The sequence below is a fragment of the Pogoniulus pusillus genome, chromosome 2 (genome assembly GCF_015220805.1).
Source record: "Pogoniulus pusillus isolate bPogPus1 chromosome 2, bPogPus1.pri, whole genome shotgun sequence".
NCBI lineage: Eukaryota > Metazoa > Chordata > Aves > Piciformes > Lybiidae > Pogoniulus > Pogoniulus pusillus.
In genome coordinates this window covers 8,083,728-8,105,586 of record NC_087265.1, presented here as the reverse complement: position 1 = coordinate 8,105,586, position 21,859 = coordinate 8,083,728, and the positions used below count along the sequence as shown (strand labels likewise).

At 39.3% G+C, this 21,859-nt stretch overlaps 1 protein-coding gene across 15 annotated transcripts in view; it reads left to right on the top strand.

Moving 5' to 3' along the window:
* Nucleotides 1–21,859, top strand: part of BAZ2B (bromodomain adjacent to zinc finger domain 2B) — a 142,467-nt gene that overhangs the window by 36,312 nt on the left and 84,296 nt on the right. The window contains exon 3 of one of the 15 annotated variants that reach the window (XM_064155439.1): nucleotides 12,430–12,637. The exons of the other annotated variants lie outside the window; for them this stretch is intronic. The gene's annotated coding sequence lies outside the window, so the exon portion shown is untranslated. The remainder of the gene's footprint in view (nucleotides 1–12,429; nucleotides 12,638–21,859) is intronic. 15 annotated transcript variants of the gene reach the window in all.

Genomic DNA, 21,859 nt, shown 5'->3' with positions numbered 1-21,859 from the left:
GAAAGGGATAAAAAGGCAAAAAGTGAACAATTCATCCTACTCCGTTTTGGGATGCTTTATCTATTTGCTTCCTCTTTGTGCTGCTCTAATATCTCAGTGTCTCTTGGCTAACACATAACCTAAGCTTTGCTGGTTGTTTTGTTTACCTGTCTGGGAAAGTAAAAGGAGAAAGAGAGGGTAGCTTTGAGCCCCTTCTGGGCAGTTTTCTTTGTCTATATATGTCTGTAAATTTAGCTTTGCTGTGACTATAACTTCATCTTATGTCCCAGCCATCTGAGCCAGTCTGGTAAATTTCAATAGTGTGTGTAGGGAAAGTTCCTAAGCCACCTTAAAGGTCAAAAAAGAACATTTTTTTTAAGTGAACAAAGTGATATGAAAGAAGGTAAGGGCAGGAGGTAGGACAGTCTGCTGTTTTGGAGTGAGGACCAGCAATCAACCAATTTTGCTGTTGTTGTTTGTGGGTTTTGTTTTGTTTTTATTGGTTTTGGTGTTGGTTTTTTTTCTTCTGTTGCCTTTTGAAAGGAAAAACAGAGCTGGGTAAGTCATGTACCTGGGATTTAGAATTTATTGCAGGGAGCAGACATTGTCAAACTTTTTGTGACACAGTAGTATACTGCCAGTTTCTCTAAGGTGAGCTGGTTTTAATGTTAAAAGCTTTCTTTTCCTAAAACTGAGCTCTGATGTGTTTCTGTTAAGAAAACTGAAAGACTGCTACCTTCCCAGCCTCTGTCTCAAGAAGCATGTTGCAACTTTCATACAGAAACTTCCAGCTTTGCAGCTGGTAGGAGGTTGTAGTACCTAACTGGTTTTAAACACTGTCTGTGTCCTGGACTTCAGAAAGTTAAACCTGCTAACTTTCTGACTCCTGAAATCTTGGGTAAAAACAAACAAACGAACAGAAAAACCCAACAAACCAAACAATTTAATCCTTTTCCTTGGGAATGAGATGGAATCTCACCGAGAGAATGCAGCTGCACAGAAATGAGGAAACACTTAATTGCTCGAGTTGAAATTGTCTCTGACTTTCCTGAACACTGAAGTATTCTGAATCCTCTGTCCATAATGTTTTGGGAGGTATTTCACACAAGCAAGTCGAGATCCTACTTTGAGGGGCACTTTTCTGTAGACCTGCAACTGCTGAATTGAGATCTTCTAGTGGCTGCAGGTGACCTCTTACTGTGTGAAACAATCAAGGTGAATACTGAACAAAAAAGTGCCGCCTTACTCAGTAGAATAAGAAGAATGTTCCATAAGTGGTCGAGTTGACATTGATAACTTTTCTCTAACTGCATATTTAAAGGCAGAAATTTATAGCAAAACTTGTGCTATTCAATCAGTTTTTCTGTGGGCCTCTAAAAATACAAGGGAAGCTATAGATGGATAATCTTTCCCTTAGCAAGCTTACTTTTGAGGCTGATTGTTGAAGGTCCATTCCAAAGCGAACAGTTCTGTGAGACTACAAAATAGTGTTTGAAATAGTGCAACTTTTGAATTTGACAGTAAAGGTGGAAGCACCATTTGGCAAGCTCAGATGCAGAGATACGAGCTGGAGTCAGAGTGGCTAGAGAGCAGCCAAACAGAGAGAGATCTGGGGGTGCTGATCGATACCTGCCTGAACATGAGCCAGCAGTGTGCCCAGGTGGCCAAGAGAGCCAGTGGCATCCTGGCCTGCATCAGGAATGGTGTGGTCAGCAGGAGCAGGGAGGTCATTCTGCCCCTGTACTCTGCACTGGTTAGACCACACCTTGAGTACTGTGTTCAGTTCTGGGCCCCCCAGTTTAGGAGGGACATTGAGATGCTTGAGCGTGTCCAGAGAAGGGCAATGAGGCTGGGGAGAGGCCTTGAGCACAGCCCTACGAGGAGAGGCTGAGGGAGCTGGGATTGGTTAGCCTGGAGAAGAGGAGGCTCAGGGGTGACCTTATTGCTGTCTACAACTACCTGAGGGGTGGTTGTGGCCAGGAGGAGGTTGCTCTCTTCTCTCAGGTGGCCAGCACCAGAACAAGAGGACACAGCCTCAGGCTGTGCCAGGGGAGATTTAGGCTGGAGGTGAGGAGAAAGTTCTTCACTGAGAGAGTCATTGGACACTGGAATGGGCTGCCCGGGGAGGTGGTGGAGTTGCCGTCCCTGGAGCTGTTCAAGGCAGGATTGGATGTGGCACTTGGTGCCATGGTCTAGCCTTGAGCTCTGTGGTAAAGGGTTGGACTTGATGATCTGTGAGGTCTCTTCCAACCCTGATGATACTGTGAATACTGTGAAAAAGTGTAAAAGTGTCCGAAATGGTCCACCTCTCAAAGAACAGGAGAAATCACTTCATACACATGTAACACCTACAGATTTAATTGTATCTTTACTTCAGAATAACAGCAACAATTATCATCAACTAAGCAAGTACAAATAATGCAAGTTTAACAGTTTTATGTGCTTACAGTAATTACAGAGTGTAAAAAAAGGCAGAAGGCAATTATGGTTTTTTTTCTACTTATTTTTGCATGGTTATCTTTAGACAAATCATTAAAAATGAGTTTGTTGCTGTGTGTTGCTCACTGGACTGCAGATAGGGTCATCATGTCTGTATGCGTACACGCTTGCTTGTATTTGGATGTTTAGGTTTATTTACCAAGCAAAACGAATTAGCATGCTAAATAAAACAATCACAGAAGTAAAATTACAAAATGACTGAAAGTGTCAAGGAAGGAATTAATAAACTGCATATTTCCCTTTAGAATACCCAGTGGGTTTTGTAGTTTTATTGCATTTTTCTTTTAAACTAACAGACTCATTTGATGTGGTCTGGTTTATAATAGGAAGGCAGCTCTCTAAAAACAAAGCCAAAGACCTCTCCACCACTGACACAACTTCTGTAAGAGTTGCTCTCAATAGTTTTAATTCTCCTGCTGCAAACCAGATTTAATAATGGTTATTTGCTGAAAGGGTTAAAGAGCAGATTTTGATTGTGTGTTGTCAATCCACGATTAACATCTATTAGGAGGAATAAGTGGTTTATTAAGCTTTACTGTACAGATGGCAACTGGAGGAGCTCAGATGTAAATTGAATTTGCAGTAGTATTGTATTGTTAAGACCAGCTGGTTTTATCTTTGCAATAGCAGTGATCTGTTTGCACAAAGCAGTGGTTTTGCTGTTTACAGTTACTTCCAAGGTTTAAAAGTTCAGGAATCCTTCCAAGTACATATGATTAGGAAAGAGTTTTCACATTGCTTGGTTTGGCTTTCTTATAGAAAGAAGTGTTCTTGACTTCTAAACACAAAGTTATGTTCACTTATGGCAAATATTTCCCTAATAATTAAATGGCAGTCTTAATGGGCAGTAGCTTTAATTTCAATGTTTAGGTTAAGAAGGTGTTTCTGGTCAACTCTCAGAAAAGTAATTTTCCATATGCAAGTTCATGCGACTTTATATTTTGCATATGAGCCTTTGGGGAATTTACTGCTGGCAGCTAATCTGAAGGATGATGACTACCACAGACCATTCCAAAGTTTGATAACCCACTCTGTGAAAAAGTATCTCCTAGCATCCAGCCTGAACCTTTGGTGCAGCTTGAAACCATTTCTAGTAGTCTGTTGCTTGCCACCAAGGAGAAGAGACTGGGCCCCTCTTTGCTCCAAACTCAGGGAGTTGTAGAGAATGATAAGGTCTCCCTTTAGCTTCCTCTTCTCCAGACTGAACAACCCCAGCTCCCTCAGATGCTCTTCATAGGCCATGTGTTCCAGGCCCTTCATGAGCCTCACTGCCCTTCTCTGAACACGGTCCAGAACCTCAACCTCCTTCCTGTAAAGAGGGGCCCAGAACTGAACACAATACTCAAGGTGTGGCCTCACCACTGATGAGTACAGGGGGATGATCAGCTCCCTGTTCCTGATGCCCACAGTGTTTCTAATACAAACCAGGATGCCATTGGCTTTCTTGGGCACCTGAGCACACTGCTGACTGTCGACCAGAACTGCCAGGACCCTTTCATGATAGAGAGAGTGTGTATGCATGCATGTGTGTGTCTGTATACATAAAAATATTTATTCAAACAAAAAAAACCCAACAAACTCAAACTTTTGCAAATTCACATATAATCTATTTTATCTGAGAGCCTACTTCTTTAGTTATTCATTCAGTAAGGCAAGATTCTCTTTCCTGCTGTGACCTGTCCCTAACCTGGAATTTGTTTTTTAAATCAGTTTGTATATATGTCAAGAGATGTAGAGCTGAATGTAGTTTTGTTGGTATCAGTGAAGCTGTGACTGTTTATTCTCCATGGTGATCTGTAATAAGGACCTTCCCAGACATGTTTTATTTATTTGGAAAAGAAAAAAAAAATAGAGACTGTGGGCTGTGTATGTTACATGAATACACATTTCAAAGTGATCAGATGTTTTCTAACTGTTTTTACATGTTTTGTCAATATTTGAAAGGTTTCCTTTCTAGGTTTTTCAAAAGTGAGTTATTTAAATGATGCAAGCAATGAAAAGGATGTAGAATTTGGAGGTTTAATTCAGAGGAAGTAAAAGAAATGGTATGTTAGATCACAGCTTAAATGCATCAGTTGAATAAAGGAAGGGCTTGGAGCTTGTAGAGGGGTTTTATGTATCATCTGTTTTAGGTGTATTGCAGAGGTGATGTCAAGGTGAAAGCAGACTTGCAGAATGGTTGGAAATCATTGATATTCTGACTCCGAAGCTGTAAATGGCTCTGTGGCAGATGGAGTCTTTGTCATGGAAGAAAAATGGCAGCTCTGGAACATCATAGATGGTTTTGCTTAGCAGCTCAGCACATAGGCTGTGACCTTCCAGTGTTCAGGAGTTCTCCCTGTGCTTTAATAAATTGTCCTCCACTTTTATTCCCTAAAAGTTAATAAATGGCAATCATCATAATTCCTTACAATTTGGGATATTTCATTGTGGAAAAAACATAAGCATGTGTTACTGCCAGACTTTAAAAAAGTAAGCCTTGAGTTTCAACATGAAGTGCCAGAAATAGTTTTAACTAAGCATTGTGTGGTACTGAAAATAAAGAGGGATGCATGTTAGTGTGCTAGTATAGCAGAAGACTAAAACTGTCTGTGAACTGTTAAATCTCTGGAATAAACCAAAAACAAACTCCCAGGCAAAGTGAACAGTGTTGATTTTTAGATTATGATGATCCTGTGGACTACTACGCCTTTGATTAATTTCAGCAAAACACAGAATTTTAGACTATACTGAAGAAATTATTTTGAGTTAGTTCAGAGAAGATAATTATGTTTGATAAATCCAGTCTCGTTTCTGAGACTGTTACTCTTCATTGATAAAACCTCAGATACCTGTTAAAAGCACCTGGCAGCATCTCATTCTATGTGCTATTCCATGCAGTTTCATCTGTGTTCTTCCATGAGGTTATGCCTCACCTTTTAGGATGAAGGTTCACTTTTATCTGTAGGGCAAATTGTTTCTATAGTCTCATTCCTATTAAGGAAATTTGTGCCATGTTGTGTAAGTGGTGAGGTTTGATGCCTGTACTTCAGATATATACATGTATGTGTCAGGTTTTGGATCAGAATCCCATATTTCAGACATCAAGTAGATTCCAATGCTTCAGAATCCTCATTTAATCATTTAACTTAAGACTGTATCCTATAACAGTTCTCTGTATTCTTAGGTCACATACACAGTCGTTTGATGCTAATAAAAGCATAGCTGTCAGGTGTACTATATGGCTTCAGGAGCCTATCACATCTTGTAGAGGATGCTGGATTGGACAGTTGACCTATATTACAGGGTAATAAGTCACTGTTAAAAGTGTGAGTATTTCACAACTATCACCTGCCAGCCATACTCTTCAGCCTACTTGACAACTGTTAGAATTATAGAAAGCAATCACTGTTTATCACAGACAAAAATGACCCAGCACTTCCAAGGGTCAAGGTTGTTGCATTAAAGTCTCTTTCTTTCAAACCCTGGAGGTTGCATAGTCTTTGCTTTTACAGGTGAGCCCACTATAATTAACTGTGCCTCTATCCATCCAGTCTCGGTCATTTTGCGATGTAACATGGATGGCTTTTTTGCAGGAGGACAAATGCTTTGTAATTGAAACAGAAGCCTTTTTTGATAGTGTGTGATTGAAAATAGTCTTTTACATCTTTTTAGTGGGACATCTTAATGCATGAATGAGAGTAAGACACTTTCATGTGACATATGCTTGGATGTTTATATCATGTAGCCACACAGCCTGAAAAGTGAGAGAAATGGAAGGAAAAATAAGGCCATGTGTTGGATGCTTTCAGCTTCCAAAGCTCTCAATGATGTAAGAGCTAGTTAACTTACAAAGGAAGAATTGGAGCACATATTAAGTGGGTTCATTGAAATTTTTATGCTCTGAATTACTTACCTAGCTCATTACATCCAGTATCTTGATGGTATTCTTCCTGGGTTGTATGATATGACATGGGAATGGTTAAATCCATTTTCAGACATTTCATTATTCCTCTCCTCTGTTTTTCAGTAGTGTCTTATGCCTTCTATTTTTGTGCCATTTAAATTATAGAATAGGTGAATGTCTTCCTTATGTCCTTTATGAGAAAATAAACTAAAAATTAGTTTTGTTTACTCCTAAGGAGTTCTGTATGCAGTTTTAGTTTATGAAAAGCAAACAAATAATTGGTGGTTTACCCTCATGAAACTGGGTTTTTTGAGTGTTAGTTAAAAAATAATTTCAAAAAGAAAGGAGGAAAAAACAAGTAAATGAACCACCTCCCCCTCTACCCTCCCCCCCAAATAGTTGACCCTACCAAACAAGCCAGTAAACTTTGATTCCCCACCCTGCTTTATATTTGGTTTTGGTATGAGTTTGGAGCTTACTCACAATAATTTTGCCTTGATAGTGGTATTATGGTAACAATATCTTTTTTTTTTTAAATTAAAAAGCTCTAAAAAATGAGAGCAGTGGAAAAAAATGTCTGTTTTATTATTTTTAATAGGTTGGGAATGAATTAAAAACATAGCTTTTGATACTCTTAGAGATGGGGGTGTAAATAGATTGTATTTTATCTATGAAGTGTAAGGCAGCATATATCCCACAAAACCAAAATAGGATATTAATATTATGAGAGGAAAAAAATGTCTTTTAAAATAGCATTGTAATACTGTAATTTTTAAGGCCAGCTTTGAGTAGTAGAAGAAACAATTTTCTTACATACTCATTTCTGTTTCAGTAAAGTCTTTTGCCTAACTGAGATGTATACCACACGCCTACGTGTACTGTTACTGATCTGCCTGGATGGTTTTACTTGATTTCCTGGTGATTTTGTATGTTCATGCAAAGCAATTACACCTTTAGCCATGTAATGGTTCTAAATTCTGTTCTTGATTAATAATTAGATAAACAGAGAAGAAAATAATAAAAAAACCCAACAGTGTTGTTCTTGGATTAATTTATTCTGTTGGTTGGAATGCAACTTCAGCTGTGAAGGTATAGTTTGTTTCAAGTGACACCCATTTTTTAATTAGATATTCCTGCTGTTTTACCCAGAAACAAAACTCCTTTGTCTCCTTAGCATCTTTCCCTTCCCACCCCCCCTCCTTCCTTTCAAGGCTATGTTAACAATGCTGACACAACCCACGCAAATAAAATCCACATTTAGCAGTAAGTAAAGGAATAAATTGTGTGAAATAAAAAGTGTACTGCATACAGTGTTAACAAAATATTTTGCAATGTTGCTGTTACTTGAAGCAGAGAAGCCAGGAGGAGGACAGGATACTGAAAGGTCGAGGCAAAATGAGAGAAAGAACAAACGATGCAAAAAGAAAATGACACTGAGGTCTTGGTTTAATACATATGTATTCCAGGTTGATGGCTGATTTCATTAGCAAATCTCATTGTTATGCAATGTCTGTTCTTCTGCAGCAAAATGAATATTGTATTCTCAGAAGGTCTGTGAGTGTAGGTACGTATATGTTTGGAAAAGAGAGAAAGAATACATATTTGCAGTTCTTCTGACCTTGTAGAACTTCTGAAAAATGATGTTTTCAAAATGATTTTGTATTTACATGTTCCAATAAGGTAGTGAGTTAATAATTATGGAAAATACTTTAACCCTTGTTCTCTGTGTACTACTTTGCCTTGTTTGCTACCTATTCAGTCTTTTTTGCCAAACCCCTCAGTTTGACAAAATTACAGCTAATATGGAATTTACCATATCAAACCCAAAACTGTAAGAATATTGATCTCTGTAGTGCTTTTAAATGGATGATAGTAAGGTGTATGGAATGCTGAAATAATTCATTCTCAAACCAGCCTGGATGTGTTCCTGTGTGATCCTGCTCTGGCAGCGGGGTTGGAGATCTTTGAAGGGCTCTTCCAGCCCTTGACATTCTGTGGTCCTGTGATTCAAATCTTGTTAGACTCTGACAGTAAAATATATGAAAATACTGAGAAATGGTTTCTTGTAAGATACATGAACTTTATTATGACATAATACATACATATATAGGACAGTGGGCTCCTGAAGACGCTGGTGTGCTTTAGTTGCTTTTGTTTCTGTGTTGCTAGTTAAAACTATTCCTTCTGTAATATGAGGACATTTTGAGAAGGGTTGGATTCAGTAAAAGAAGAAATAGATGAGAAGGCTGTGGTCTAGGAAATTTAAAATGCACTGAATTTACTTAATTCAGGTAGTTTTCCATGCTCGTTTAGAATTTATTCTCTATCTCAACCTTGTGTGGTAACAGCAAACGTATGAAATGCACCCACGTAAATGATAATTTGAGATCTTGAATAGTTTCCTCATTAGTCTTAAGTAATGAGCCAGCATGAAGAATGCTTTTGGGCATTGTAGTAAAGAACAACGTAAAGAACAAACTAGTTTCCTGAATTCTCGTTTGAATGATGTTTACGTGTCTTGGAACAGTTCTGTTCTTATCAGGGTTTTGTAAGAGCTATGTATTTAGTAAAAGCAGAAGATAAGTGCCTCATTTTGAGTGGCAGTGCTGTAGCACCTACCATGTTTATTCCAATTCCAAGATAGAATTTTAAGGATTAAATCGATAGATGAAGGAAGTGTTCATGCATTTGCTTAATGCAGCAAAGACTAAATGGCCTTTAAGATGAAAGAGGTAGAACATGACAGTCCTGCCTCTCTTTTCTCCTTTGGAAAGGAAGCCTCCTCCCCTTTGCTTTGGCAGGACTCTAACCGCTATAAAGATGCAGATTACTTACTATCAGCTGATGAGTTTTAAAGATTGGTTGGTTTAGTTGGTTTGTGAGAAATTAATTGAAATGAGATCTTTCTCTTACCTAATGTTTTCATTTGTGGGGACCGATTTCAACAGCTGGTGTTATGCTGTGTAACATGGGAACCCAAGAATGATCTATCTCTGTGCAGTAGCACATTTAGGGGAAAAATGGTATTGAGGCTCGTGAATGTTGTCAGAATCCAGTTTACAGGAACACAAATAGGACTTGTTTTGCAGTATACCATTTTGTGTGGGGCTCTCGGGAGTAAAAGGTGATTGAGAGATTTTAGCACAGGTGGACTATGAAAAGGAAAGTTGTGTGTATGGGGGGGGTGTTCATCCCCACCCTCCCCATCTTTTGTACTTTAGCTGGAGATCGTTTTTATTAAGTTGCTAATCTTTCTTGAGTAAAAAGATAATTTAGGACCTCAGGCATCCCACCTGAGAAAATTATTTTTGTAAGTAATCATTTATCACTTCTGTTCCCTCCTTATTTGCCAAAGGATTCCAGTTAAAATTACTAGAAGCAAATGGACTAACACAGTATGTGAAACTTGGAAAAAATAACTGTTACTGATATAAGGTACTAGAGAGATGGCCACGGGAAGTTCATTCTGTCCAAAACTGCTGCTTGCAGGTTTCAGTTCACAGAAGATGCTGGATTTAGGCATTGTGTTTATATTCATAAATTGCTCACTACCTTCAGCAAACGTTTCTGCTGTGATCTCTGTTTCTTGCAGCAGTTTCAATATTGGCATCAAAGTCTGATGCAAAATACAGATCTTTGGCTTTGCTGGCATTCACTAGAGGTTGTGTACAGATGAGATGCTCTTCTCAGGAAAGTATTGGCAGCACTCATGACCTAACTGTTCTTAGATTTCTTTAGCATAGGCTCGGATATTTCTTTTGAGGTCGATACTTGGTTTTTGGATACAAAGTTGAACTGATTCTTATACTCTGTAATACTGCAGGGCTTGGTATGGGTCAAGAATCATAGAGCACAAAGCTGTGTAAGAAGCTGTTCACGTTTAAAAAAAACCCAACACTTTAAAGATTTCAGGATTTTGTGTTTTCATTACGACCAAAGATTTACTGGGCAATGTTTGAAATCTCAATAAACACCACCACCCCCCCCCCGCCCTCCCCAGTTCAGTGCATGCTTTATTATGCACTGTTTGAAAAACATTTGCAGTTAAAAAAAAAAGTTAAAACTTATTTTTCAGCACCTGTATTTATAGCTACAGTCACTACCTATATTTATAGATAGAATTTACTGTATAGAAACTGATATTGTTAAAAAGAAGAATCCCAGGAATACAGTGACTGTTCAGTTGGGCTCCACAGGTTGACACTGCGCCATTTCACGACGGCAGGTGTTGATGTGGATGTAAAACAGTGATCTTCAGTGTTCTGTTAGGCCTGTTTTGTAAACATAATTTTTTCATGGAGCTGAAGTGTTGGGCACCACTATTTTGATAGCTTGTAGAACTTCTGTCTGCCAACAGCAGTTGCTGAATCATTATTCTTACTCCCTTGCTGACTAACATGGAAGTAGTGGGTTGTAGGTTTGTTTATTTACCTTCTCCAATGCCTGCACCGGTGAAAAACAAATCCCTGCTTTTAACGTCTTGCATGGAATGTTACTAGGCTAGGGTCTGATTCAACTTGAGTTCAGAACCTTGACTTTAGACCTTGCTTGGCTGCTTCCAATGCCCTAATTTTCTTTCCTTCTCCTTCAGTGCTCTCTCAATGCAAACCAGCTGTTTCACAGTAAATAGTTTTTATGTAATAAGCAATATTGTATTAAGGAGTTCTGGTAAGAACGTTATTTATGCACTAGGACTTTAACATGTAGAACTACTGAATGTGACTCTCCCTGAGTCATGCAATTCTTTTGTTCCTTGATTTGTTTCTTCAGACCTAAAACTTCAGTGGATTCCCTAGGTATTGTTACATGCTGCTGTTCTGGAGAGAGGGGAAAATGTATTCAATTGACCTTTTTCCTGCCCCCACCTCTGCATATTTCCTCTAGTTTGCAAATCAGCTCTTATTTTACTGCCTCCTAAAGTTTAAGCCCTTGTGCTGTTGTTTTAGGGCACTGAAAAAGTTTCACTTCCATAATAAGTTGATGTATGTATCCCTTAAAGAAATTCTGTCTTCTGTCAGTGGACCAACTACTTTAGTTGCAAGCTTTTTCTTCCTTAGTTGCAAGCTTTTTCTTCCTTTAGTCGCAAGCCTTTTCTTCCTTTAGTCAAGGATTTCGTGCTGTTGGTTGTTTGGTTTAGTTTATTTTGGGGGGGTGGGCGTTGGTTGTTTATTGTTTGGAGGTGTTTTTTTCATAGTAGCCTAGGGCTCTCTTCAGTTCTATGGTGAAAATGTGGTTTGGGGTTTTTTAAAACTATTGAATGGGTTTTTTAAAGACATTAAAGTTAGGCAACAACTAGCTTTTCTCACTGAATGTGTCAAGACCATATTTGATTAATTTTGTTTTAAGAAGGAAAAGTTTTTAAGCTGTTTGAAGGAAAAGTATCTCCCCACATTGTTAGTAGATTTCTTTGAGGGGTGGCGTGGGTGGCCAGTGTATGAGATGGATGCAGAAGTTCTGAACCCACTATTCGTTTTTCTCAGTTTCATCGTTTTTTCCCCCTGGGTTGAGTCAGGTTACCATGATGCTATTCTGGCAGGGGGGTTGGACTCGCTGATCTCTGGAGATGCCTTCCAACCCCTGGCATTCTGTAATGCCGCGATTTCACAGCGCAGTACCAGAACAACTTCTGGAGCGGTGGACACAAGCATTGTTTAAAATGCTTTTTTTTTCCCCTCGGGCTCGGCTTAAAAAAGGACTCCAGCAAAAGTACAGTGGCTGGGAAACGTGGCGGTGAAACATGCCCTTCATAGCTGCGGCATTTTTGTTTGGTGCCTCATGCCGTTTAAGTGCAGCAAGCCTTTTGTCCCGTGGCGGCGGGCACGGGAGGACGTGTGCGGACTGGCGATCCCGGTGCCCCGCCTGCCTCGGCTTGTTTACCAGGAAACCAAGATGTGTACACTGCAGGAAGTACTGTTTGACCCTCCCCGCAGTATCTCATTACAATAATTGCTAATCTCTGAATAAGACAGCCATGTTTTGTGTGTAACACAGAGGGAGGTTGTGGTGGATTTTAGGTGCTTCCTCCAACACCGCTTTGTAAACGCTGCCTTAAATGTCGTTTTCAGGGTAGCTTTTGCTAACAGACATCTGGCGACCTTTGGGCTCAGCAAAAGGCTCGGGCAGGATTGCGTGCGTGCTTTCTTCCTTCTTGGCTGCAAAAAAACACCCCAAGGCACCAACCACCACCAAAGCCACGGCTTGTTGTTTCGGAGTGCTGTCCCTGCTCTGCAGCGACAGGATAATGGCTACTTCCTGATTAAACCACTCTCCACAGTAAGCTCTTCGCGTTCCGTCTCTGCTCCGCTCTAACGCCAAGCGCGCAGCGCTTCTCCTCTCTTGCTTCCCTCCCTTTTCCCCCGGCTTAAGAGTTCCAAATGGCAATAGATTGAGAAAGTATATATGCAGTTGCAACTTTAATTTTGTTGATCCTCTAACACAGATAAATACTGTTTGTTTGGTGTGTTTTTTTTTTTTTAGTGGGGCATATCTGATAGGAGTTTTGAGCAAATAGATCTGATTTGCATGGGATTAAAAACTACAAAACTATATAGGTTTTAGACAGCTAGTAAAACCTTTATGGAAAATACTGGTGACTACTCACTGGAGAAACACCGTGGTGTGAAATGCCTGTCTTTTGTGCATAGTATGAAGTACTGGCATTTCATGGCTTATTTTTCTCTCTTGGGGAACCATTTAGTGTCTAACAAACTTAGTTTTCAAATAGAACAAAGCAGCCTTTTTGTCATCTTTTAGCAACAGAAAACGTTCTCATCCTGTATTTATTATAGTTGATGATCTGTGAGGTCTCTTCCAATCCTAATAATACTGTGATACTGTGATTTTTACGTCAAGTGATTCCTTGGCTGTTGCTGGTGGGGGAGGACTAGGTGGGTGTGACAGATACAACTCAGTGCACAGGTCCAGCTTTATTTTGCTCCCATGTATCAGTCCAGCAGATTTCATGTTTTAAAACAAAGGTGGCAGTGTGGTTTTGATGTTATTCTCCTGTGTAAAATCAATCTGCAATGATTTATTTTCTTTTTTAATCAAGGTTGATCTTGCCTTACACAAGCATAAATGTACATAGAATTTGCAGTAGTATTGTTTGTACCATAACAGAAGTTCTGTACTAGATAAAACCAATGCGTGTTCTTGGTTAATGTCATCAAAGCTTAGAAAGCTGCAAAGTCAAATTTTGCAGTTCTAAAAAAAAACAAACAAACAATATTGTGTTCTTGGTTAATGTCATCAAAGCTTAGAAAGCTGCAAAGTCAAATTTTGCAGTTCTAAAAAAAAAAATAACAAAACAATATTGTGTTCCTGGTACCAAAGACTTCGTGGACCTTTAAAAAAATATATATATGAATATGGGAAAAAAGCTCTAGTGAGTTACTAACCAAAATTACTGTTGCTCTTCAAAATGACCATATCTACAGTAATTAAATTTTGTGCAGTTTCATTTAGTAACAGGAGGTATCCTCTGAGTTCACAGATACTGGAACTGTGAATGATATCTGGGAGAAATGTTATGCAGTTAAAAGAGATGGATTTTTCATCATAGATGTTTTATAGAGTAGCTGTTTTCCAATTAAATGGGTGTTATTAACAACTTAGAAAGTAAAGAGCATATACAATAAATCTCTTGTTTGTTTACATGGTAAAAAAGATGAGTAGGTGAGGAGCTGAAACAGTGTTCCTCCAATTTGGCGTAGAAGGATGTTTTTGGAGTTAGGTGACCTGTTAGTTCACATGGATTGCTATAGAGGTAGGAAAAGGCATGGGCAAGAGTATCTAGAAGGTTATAGGTAAAGGCCTATTTATAAAATGAATGTTTTATGGGATGACCTTAGGTTTCTGATGCATGATGCCTCCTTTACAAGCCCCTTGACACTGTAATTTGAAAGACTGTTGACCTGGAGTACTACTCTATACTAATCCCTCTTACAAAACAAGATTCCATTAGTTTTCTGATGAAATACTGAATTGCTCCTGTTGTTTTAGCTTATTTAGAACATGATATAATAATGCTTAATATTGTCAGTGTCCTGGAACATGTTCTGGTTTGGGTGCCAGCAAAACATGTATCCTCTTCCAGTCTGGCTGGTATTCTTGCACCCCTGGACATTTTTGCCAGTGTCCTACAATCCTGGTGTTTTAAAAATATTTCCCTGAACAATTTTCATCTTTCTTAATGCTGTGTCTCTATAGAGGCTGTTAAACTCAAAGCTTGGTGTCTTACGTCTGAACTTGCTGGCTCAAAGCTTCAGTGGGCTGGCTTGGCAAATCCCTGTTCCTGTAAAACAGGAGGGACTGCCCTAATGGGTGGCTGCTGAGCTGCCTTCCAGTTCAGTCAGAGGGGGAGGGGGAAGAAAAGGGGGCAGCTGTTCTGGCTGCACGGATGAAAGCAGATCCTAGTTGAGGGTGCAGCCACAGGTCATCACTGGGATGTCTTGCTGCCATGCTCTTGGAGTGAATGCCGGGTGGCATTTGGGGCTGCTTTCAGGGGCTTCCTTCTCCCCCACCCTATGAAAGAGCTGCAGTTTTTCTTGTTAATATAACCACGATGTACCAGCTTGCCTTTGCAGAATGCCTTTGAAAGAATGGCTTATGGGAATGCTGTGTATCACTGTTAATCTTTAAGTACCTTCCAAGCTTCGCCAAGGAAACAGTGCCTGATGCAGCTGAAATGGACTCCTGTGTTTTAACCAGTGTTGTGTGATGGTTAGCATGTGGCTTCGTTAGAAGCCTGAAATCTAGATATGGACTTTGACACGTACTTTGGTTTTGTAGATGGAAGTATGCATGGCTTCCTGCCTTCTTTCCCTCCAGTATGTGGAAATAAAAATGTGATCTGTCAGGTTTTTTATGTCTAACCACTTCCTTCAAGTGTGTAAATAGCATTGATGTGTCAGATTTGCATCTATTCAGTTTGTAAGAATAATACTGTGAATGGAGTCATCAAGGATTGTCTTCTGACATGGTAATCACTCCAGAGGCTTCTCTTGAGGCTTGGATTTATTTCTTTGTATCTTAAGAATCCCATTATTATTATTATTTCTAGGTGCTCTGTTGAGGTAAACTTCATTGGACTCCTTGATTGGGCTTTTTGGTTTTGTTCGATTTGGATTTGTGTAGCTTAAATACATATATATAATTATTATAATGCCTTAGAACTGGAAGAAACACTGAATCTAAGAATATTGTGGATACCATGAGTGGATGTCAGTGGTGAAGCTGACTTAAATTGATGGATGGTATGGAACATGGAATATTTCTGTCTAGAACTGGTTCTAGGTATCCAAAGAACTATGGAACAACTTAAACCGGTTCTCTGTTTTGGTCACGCAGCCTCAGACTACTGGTGGGAGCCATTTAATTTCTACAAGGTGACACCAGGAGATGCTGTAAGAGGTTAAAAACTGAGAACTTGGCATTCCTCAAAGAAGTGTTTTAGTCTTAAGTGCCAAAACTCATGTAATGAGGTTGATTGACTTTACTGTCTTAGGGGCTAAAACTAGTCTTTGCTGGCATTGCAGAACTGAATGTACAACTCAAATGTTTAGCTTTTGTTCTTTTTGTTTAAATTTAAAACAAATTGTAGAATAATAAGACTGAGGTTTTGGTGCTGTTATGAACCAGTTTGGGATGCAGTCCAAAAACCTGAAGCAGGTATAGGTGCACATTCAAAAGATTTGTTTCTCCTGAGTGCTTTAATGGAATTCTGACGTATGCAAGCTCCCATTTTTCATCAGAAGATGCTGGCTGGTTTAGTTCTAGCAATTCTTAAGGGCATAAAAATAGTATTTTGAATTGTTAGGATGAAAAAGCAAAACAAGTAGCAGCAAATGGCAGGCTTTGGTTTGTAGTCACTTCTTCCCAGAATTACCCTTCCCGTAGCTTATGCTTTTGAAGTTTAACTGTTGGGATTGACGTTCCACCTGCCCATTCACTTTTCTTTATTGCACTTTTTTCCCAACATGAAGCAAAATACCAGGTGAGCAAAACAGAGTGCTTGTAATGAGTTTTTGTGTAGGTATGTCAAAGCAGATGCCTTAGGTTTCACAAAGTTACCTTTCATTTTAGTGCTTTCTATTGTTCTTCAGTGAAGATAGGCTAGGTTCATTTATGGAAGTATTAACCAGTATGTTTGCCATAAGGATAAATTTTAACACTGATGAATTTTAATAAGTCTCAGACAAACCTGTGGCAGCTTTTGCCATGAAAAGTTCAGCAGGACACATCCTCTTCATTATTTTTTAACTAAAGCTCTGGTGGTGACTGTAATTCAAGTTAAGCCTAGATTGCAGATCTGAGGAGGTAAGTCTGGCTTTTGAACCATGGGAAGGGGTATATAATAAACAGCTACTAAGTTTCTGGGTGACAAAATTCAGCAAAAAAACCCCACCCAAGACTATGCTTTTGGGGGACTGAAAGTCAGGTTTTGGAAAAGTACAAAAGGGAAAGAAAAGTCATTGACCTCAGCTGTCTGGTTTTGAAGTTCTGGGCCACAGAATGTATTTTGTATTGAGTTTCCTGTTTAGCTCTGTATCTGCTCTGAGTTCTAATACAGTTAGCTTGAAGTCACTGTCTTCTGTGAATGCACTGCTGTTATGTTTATTGGTAGGAGTTGAGGAAATAGATTTGAAGATCAAAAAGAAAGGATTTCTTAAGCTAATAAGCAGGATTTAATTAAATACATATTTTGACAGAAGAATTGTGGTATGTTTTAGGGATTTTTCTTAACATGAAGTTAATTTTAAGAGACAAACCCTGACTGTCTATTAAATTAATAGAATGTTTAATTTGAGACCTGCTCATATAGTAAAATGGAACAATCATTAAGAACACAGAAATTGATTAGTTACAGGTAAATCAGACAATGGTCAGAAATACCCAGCTGCTAAGCAGCATTGCTTCATCCTGTGTATTGACTCTCTAATAGTAAATGCCATTAAACAACAGTAAAGAAAGTTTGTGTTGAGAGCTGTGTGCATAACAGTCAATTTCCAAGAGTATCTGTGAAGATGATTTTGAAAACAGTCTGCATAGGTTGCTGCTTTGCTCATGTTGGTTTGCTGCTCACATGCAGTCTTAATGCACAATTGCTAATGTGCAACTTCCAGATGAAATGGAACTTACTTATAATTCTAGGACTTCTAGAAGTACTAGAAGAGAGAGCATCCTTTTGTTTCAGACTTGACTTTCAGTCCTGTTTAATCAGAGTATATGTTAGAGAATGTACTGGTTGTTTTCCCCCTCCACTTCCCTGTGCCTCAGCTTTGGAGTCTAAAAGGCAAAGTTTTTTCCTTGGTCCCATTTTTTTTTTCAATTGTAGAGTTGGAAATATTTTTATTGGAGAGAAAAATTAGGATATATGGAAGGTAAACTTGTTTCTGGAGTATCTATTTAGGCATGTAATTGTTGGAAATGAAAGCAATTTAAGGACATACAGGCACTTCAGTGAAATAACTCTGTGTAAAACTTTGTGGACCTTTGTTTTCAGTTGCTGCTGTCCTTAACACGCAGACCATCGTTACAGAATGTGTAGCTCCATCCATGGGTATCTATACTTCCAAGCGATTTCAGAGGAATTGGAAAAGCCAAACCCAGCTGTCCCTACACGTAGAGGTTTCTAACAACTGGATGACAGAGAGATTTCTAGCAGATTAGGAAAAAAGGTAGCCTCAAAAATTGTCAGGGTGACAGTCCCTTCAGAGGAACATGAGTTCGGTGAAGAGTGCACAGCTTAACCTTGTAGTCCTTTCAAACTGGCTTGCTTTGCTGGGGAAAGTTTTGTGTGCTTTTGCCATTCGAAGGACTAAGCTGTCTTTTCACAGCTGGCCTGATGCATGCTGCAGAAAATGAACACCAGGAGCCTCTGATGCTGTTAGCAAAACAAGATGAGGCAGTGTTCTTCTCTTTATCGTTGGGGCACCATGGTTGTGTTTGGTACCGGGAGGGAAAACACTAAGAGAGGAGTTCAGTTATCTGCTCTCTCAGCTAAGTACAAGACTAGTTAATGCAGTTCTTAGCAGCAGATCCCAGGTATTTAGTCGTGTGAAGCACAGGAACGTTTTCACCTAGGCTTGCCAGTAGAGGATATCTGCCTTTTACTATTAGAATGTGATATCTGTAAAGCAATGATAGCGATAATGTGAGACACTTCAGATTGTCTGCCGCAGGGGCGTTGAGATAATCCTTTCCTCTTCCTCCCTGCTACAGTCCAGTCAGAGATGAGGGGTATTGCTTCTGGGCCTAGGTTTCACTGCTTTAAAGATCCACTGACAAACTTCATTGAAAGTGACTCTGCTCCTGTGCTGCAGCGGTCGTTCCAGCCTCTCCATTTCTAAAATGATGCAATTTGTTGCGTTCCCTTTTTGGTAGATGAAGAAGAGGGCAATCATATCAATGTGCATTCACACTTTTCATCAGTTCTTAATGCATTCTTTCACCTCTCTGAAATGTCTAAGTACTACAAAGCTCTAAAAACCTCAAGTGAAAAATAGGACACTGCATAATAACTGGTAAGTAAAATAGAATCATAGAATCAGTCAGGGGTGGAAGGGACCACAAGGATCATCTAGTTCCAACCCTCCCTGCCATGGGCAGGGACACCCTACCCTAGATCAGGCTGGCCACAGCCTCATCCAGCCTGGCCTCAACCACCTCCCTGGGCAACCCATTCCAGGGTCTCACCACTCTCATGCTGAACAACTTCCTCCTCACATCCAGTCTGAATCTCCCCACCTCCAGCTTTGCTCCATTCCCCCCAGTCCTGTCACTACCTGATGGTCTAAAAAGTCCCTCTCCAGCTTTCTTGTAGGCCCCCTTCAGACGCTGGAAGGCCACAATAAGGTCACCTGAGAGCTTCTTCTCCAGGAGCGTAGTATGGAGTGTATCAGAGGGTAATTATTGTTTTAGATATAAAGTTTAAGATATAAAGTTTTAGATATGAGAAGGGAAGGTAACAAAGTGATTTTTACAGAAGGATTCTGAAAAAAAAATCCAGTTGTTTAGTTGGGAGAGGTGAATAGGAGAAGAGAAGGTAGATGACTACAGAGCTTGGGTGATGGTGCTTGCTCTGGCACAGAATACCAGACTAGGTAGTGGCTAAATAATATATTACTGAATAGTCTTATTTATCTTAATGGTGTTTGGAAACTGGAGGCTTGATGTTCATAGTCCGGGAGCCTTACACACCACTAGGGTTGTAAGACTGCAGAGCAAGATGTGACTGTACCTATATATTTATGCATTTAATTCAGAGTTTCCTTGATTGGAAGTGTATTGCCAGAAAGGAAGACAATGCATGGTCTTTCAGCTCTGTGTTAAAAGTTACTGCATCATCAAGTGACTGGATAGATTGGGCCCTAATTTGTTCTGTAGTTCAAAATGAAAGGAAACAGAATGTTTAACACTGTAGTTTTTAATACATACAACAAAAAGTAATAAGTGGAGTTTTGAGTGCCTGAAATAGGACAAATAATCTTTATACTCCTTAATATTGTGATTATTTTTGCAGCTGTTCTTAGAAACAAGGGTAGAGCCAAATAGTGATTTCTGTAAAAGGCATGCAAGTGGAATTGCTTGCTTATACTCTATTTTCTATACTCCTTCAACACCTAGTGGTTTTCAAATTACTGATGGAATAGGATTTCTACTGTGGGTTCCTGTTAGCTATGTCAGAGCTACCCTAAAAAGGATTGTGACTACATGTTTTAAAAGTGTTGCATTGAATATCAGTATGCAACAATTAATTTATGATTTAAAGAGTAGTAGTAGTAGTTACACTGTGTACTCAGTGCCATCATAAACTTCAGTAACAGCATAAACCACTATCAGTCTTGCTCCTGTAGAACAAGTGCATATAGTGCAAGTGAACCAAGTATCAAAATCAGGATATGAAAAAAGTAGTTCTCTGGGGAATGAAGCATTGGCTTTTTACACAGAAAGGGGAAACTTCCTTTTAATCTGTGTAAGATGAGCTGTTGTGCACAAAAATATAATCTTTATAAAGGATTTTTAAGGAGTCATTGCACTTTCCATGAGCCTTAATGTTGTGTCCACAGAATTGCTCTGAACCATTTTCATCTTGCTATCTGAAACATGAGTGCTCATCTTCTTGAGCTGGATGAATTGCACAGCTTTTTCACTGGCAAAAGTAAATTTTATGATGGGATCCTTTTCTTCTCACCTGATTGAAATTCACCACTCCGCAAGGAGTGGCTTGTGCAGATTAATTGTACTAGCTGGTGGCTTTTGTAGGATGAGCATTCCTAGATTTTAAGTGCTTAAGGCAATCCACACTAATCTATTCTTGTATTTTGAGTGTCTGATTTTGCTGCCCTAAATCAAGATACAAGTGAAAATAAGAGAAGGTGAAGGGACGCTTGCTGGAAATTCGTGGTGACTGCTAAACAGAGAATCATAGAATCAACCAGGTTGGAAGAGACCTCCAAGATCATCCAGTCCAACCTATCCCCCAGCCTTATCCAGTCAACTAGACCATAGCACTAAGTGCCTCATCCAGGCTTTTGTTGAACACCTCCAGGGATGGCGACTGCACCACCTCCCTGGGAAGCCCATTCCAATGGCAAATCACTCTCTCTGGGAAGAACTTCTTCCCAACATCCAGCCTATACCTAAAGTCAGTATAACCTCATACAGAATGGCAGATAGATTCAACTTACTTAAACCAGACTTTTATTGTTGATATTCTGCATATGAAATGCTTCTTTTAAGTAGACTTATGTCACTTCAACAGTAAAAGACTGTACCAGGTGTTGCCACTCACTTCTTGTGGATAGTTTTTATTTCTTACCCAGCATTATGCAGCTTTCAGGGACATATTCTGAGGTTTATCCAGAAGTGAGGATCATAGAATATTGTAATTTGACCTGACCTGTGTGCCCCTCCATGGAATGTAGAAGCAATAGAATTATAATGCCCTTTGTCATTCATGAGTATTCTTTCTTTACTATAATCATGAGGATCATGAAATGTGTGAATGCAAAAGTGTTTGAAATGAGGTTTATTTCTAACTAAAAATAACACAATTACTTGTAAAATGGGAGGAAACAAGGTTTTGAGTGGCAACTTAATTTGCATGTATCATTTAGGGATGATTTTATCTTGTCAAGTGGAGTCAAAACAGATGCCTTTAAAAAATGTCATATTTTATCCTGAATCTATTTAAGATGGCCATGGCTAGTTACCAAGTGGTGGAATGGAGACTTAATCCCTTTTCTGTTTCCATATTTGCCAGTCCTGCCTCACACTAAACTTAAAAAGACTTTGATCTGTGTTTAAGTGGCTTTCAGTAAGTCTCCTTTTGTGGGTAAAGGTATAGAATTGTGATGTGGAATAGATTTATGATTTTGTCTATATTCACTGCTGTGGATTCTGATGCACTTAAACAGTGAGCTGTTAACACCTGAATCTGGTGAGGGCTCTGCAAGAAGACTTTGCAACCCTTCACGACAGTGGCAATAGAAG